This window comes from Lolium rigidum, chromosome 1 (assembly GCF_022539505.1).
Source record: "Lolium rigidum isolate FL_2022 chromosome 1, APGP_CSIRO_Lrig_0.1, whole genome shotgun sequence".
Classification (NCBI taxonomy): domain Eukaryota; kingdom Viridiplantae; phylum Streptophyta; class Magnoliopsida; order Poales; family Poaceae; genus Lolium; species Lolium rigidum.
In genome coordinates, this window is record NC_061508.1 from 92,959,620 (window position 1) to 92,963,120 (window position 3,501).

General features: G+C 38.0%; 1 pseudogene; it reads right to left on the reverse strand.

Annotated features, from left to right (window-relative positions):
* Nucleotides 1-324: 324 nt before the first annotated feature.
* LOC124649085 lies at nt 325-2,446 on the reverse strand (annotated as a pseudogene).
* Between the last annotated feature and the right edge of the window lie 1,055 nt (nt 2,447-3,501).

Consider the following 3,501-nt stretch of genomic DNA (forward strand, 5'->3'; position numbering starts at 1 on the left):
ATGCACGTGAAGATGGCATACTCACACTTCTATAGTTTGTGCTGATTGCAACCTCAATTTCCATCCCTTATGTTTTATTATATCAACCAAATATATGCCTTGTGATTGTTGCCGTTTTCATGTTGCACGTGAAGATGGCATACTCACACTTCTATAGTTTGTGCTGATTGCAACCTCAATTTCCATCCCTTATGTTTTATTATATCAACCAAATATATGCCTTGTGATTGTTGCCGTTTTCATGTGCATCCTCCCTGGAACACCAAACAGATCAGATCCCGCTGATAATGAGTAGTTTCTAGGTCCTTTAGGCCCAACCCTTGTTCAAAAAAATCTCCAGATCAAAAGATTATTCTTCGGTCCAACCAGCGTCCAACTTAGTCTATATAGTATAGTATATAATGACTCACCTTTTATCATTTTGATGAGGTTGGGAATATTGTCGTCATCAAATGGAAGAGTACCACAAACAAGAGCATAAGGGATACTCATAGCTCCAAACATCAACCTCATGTCGAGCATACAATTTACCTCGGATACCCTGCACAGTAGGGACGCACTAAGCTATTAATTAAAGTAGGAAGTGTGTGTAAATAAGCATGGTGATACAGACTCCAGGTATACAAATACAAGAATAACTCTAGAGCAGCATAATTTTGACTCCCACAGCTAGTCTTCAAAAAAATTCCATTGTGCATGACATTACTCAACCCAAAGTCAGCGGGCCTGACATTATATTTGGAATCATGTAACAGGTTTTCTGGCTTTAGATCCCGATGAACAAACATATTTCTGTGGCAATATTCAACACCATATATAACCTGTTCAAGAAATTTTCAATAAAAACTAATGAGACAAAGCATGAATATGCATTCAACAGATCAGAAAAATAATCAACATTAATCATTTGTCTTCCAAAGAATATACAATTGCTGGCTATGGTTTAAATCAAATTTTGATTGAAGTAGCAATGGTATCAAGAAGACGAACATCATTTATAATGCAGTTTGGCTTAAGTAGTGATACTAATATCATGGAGGCATCAATAAAATCACGACATTTTGATATTAAGACAATCAAGGCACCAAGAAAACGCCAAAAACTTACCAAATCAACTAAAAACGATGTTCAAAAGATCAACAACTAAAACAGAGTCGAAAGAAAAAAAACAAAACAGAGCCAATTAACAATGACATGAAGACTGTGGACAAATTTGAACATTGGACAACATGTCCATGCATTTTGATTGGTCAAAATAAGCAGTGAAACAAATTTCATTAATGAATGCTTATACTTATGCCATCAAAAAGGTGTTCCAACATGCCAAGAAGAGCATAAGGAGGACCTGCTGGAAGATCTGACGAGTATCATCTTCTAACCTGCCTTTCTCAATACTGTTGTTGAATAGCTCACGGTACTTGCAATATTCAATCACAAGTAATATATCTCTAGGTGTGTAAATGACCTCATAAAGACGGATGATATTGGGGCGAGTGAACAACCTCAATATCTTGATTTCTTTATTTCCTGAAAGTAATATATAGGAAAAAAACAACATTAGCCAATCAGCCTATAATACAATTCCACCTGCTAATATTACCAACTCAATGCATCAAAAGAAGGTGAACTTTCCCCTCAACCAAAACTGAATGTGCCCTAGACTAAATGCAATTTATATCGACTAATGGATTAGTTGGGAATCTGGAACACACTCACAAGTCTGAGCAAGCAAATGATGAAATCGATCTACAACTTGATTGCAAGACTAAATCGATCTACAACTCCAGGTACGGCAACCCAGCGAGAAAACAATTAGAGGGAGTGTAGTTAAAAATTAAGATCGCAAGACTAAATCGATCTACCTGATAGGAAGATTAAGAAATTGCTCCATCTGTAGCCAATTCTCCGTAAAGATCATTGGCTCGTTGAGCATAGGGAGAATTCACGGTGGAGTTACATCCATCCGTATCTCGTCTTTCATCTTCATGAAGAGCACCAGAAGCCTTCGGTTGTGAACTCGAGTGCGAGAGCAGCTACATATCGCCGTCCAGAGCGGCGCGTGGTGAACTCGAGGGCAGACATCTTCTGCTATACACGTCTCAGCATTTGAGTTGAAGATGACGGCGATGGCATGTGGAGTTACACAAGCGAGACAAAAATAATCAACCCGATTGCTTCCCTAATGTTGCCTGATTGCTTTCCAGTTTCCTATAAGACAACACCTAATTAGCGTGAGGGAGTTGGACGATTATTTTTCTTGTTAGATCGCGCGAAAGTTAAAAGGAAAGCTCTAGCAATTATGGTCCGACTTTGATTTCAATACGGAAGGAAAAGAAGATTTGATTTCATAGCTTTAGGAAACAAGGCAATGAGATTGGGCACAAGCGTGGAGCAGGCTAGAGCTGTACGACGGCTGGATAGCAGCACCAGCCCGAGAGATTTCCATCTTCGCGTAAGGAAGGGCTTCTTTCCTAATTATTTTCTACCATGATTGATACCGCGATTGAGGTTGTTTCCGAATTAACTTCTATCGTGATTGATGTCGTGAGAGCTGACGGAGGGAAGGAGCGACAACTTGGAATGAAATTAGGCCGGACAAAATACAGACCGTGAGATTAGATTAGATGGTCCGGATTATCCCAATCTCCTCACCAAACGCGTTGTATGACGTACGACCAACTGGAATTTAATAGTAAAGACTAGCAATGCTAATGATTCATATGTTGCTGCACCTCCTACTATCAATGGTAAAATAATTGGTGTTGGCAATGCTTCTACTCCTAGTGCAAAGCGCGCAAAATTACCTGAAACTGCTAAAACTGCTGAAACTGCTTGTGATAAAACTGCTGAAATTTTTTCCAACCTTGGGGATGATAATCTCATTGCTTTAGATTGTAATGATTTAGATTTTGATGATTGCCACATCTCTGAAGTTATAAAGTTCTTGCAAAAACTTGCTAAGAGTCCTAATGCTAGTGCTATAAACTTGGCTTTCACAAAACATATTACAAATGCTCTCATAAAAGCTAGAGAAGAGAAACTAAAACTTAAAACTTCTATTCCTAGAAATCTAGAGGATGGTTGGGAGCCCATCATTAAAATGAGAGTCAAAGATTTTGATTGTAATGCTTTATGTGATCTTGGTGCAAGTATTTCTGTTATGCCTAAAAAAGTCTATGATATGCTTGACTTGCCACCATTGAAAAATTGTTATTTGGATGTTAATCTCGCTGATAATGCTAAAAAGAAACCTTTGGGGAAAGTTGATAATGTTCATATTATGGTTAACAATAACCTTGTCCCCGTTGATTTTGTTGTCTTGGATATTGAATGCAATGCATCTTGCCCCATTATATTGGGAAGACCTTTTCTTCGAACCGTTGGTGCTACTATTGATATGAAGGAAGGTAATATTAAATATCAATTTCCTCTCAAGAAAGGTATGGAACACTTCCCTAGAAAGAGAATGAAGTTACCTTATGATTCTATTATTAGAACAAG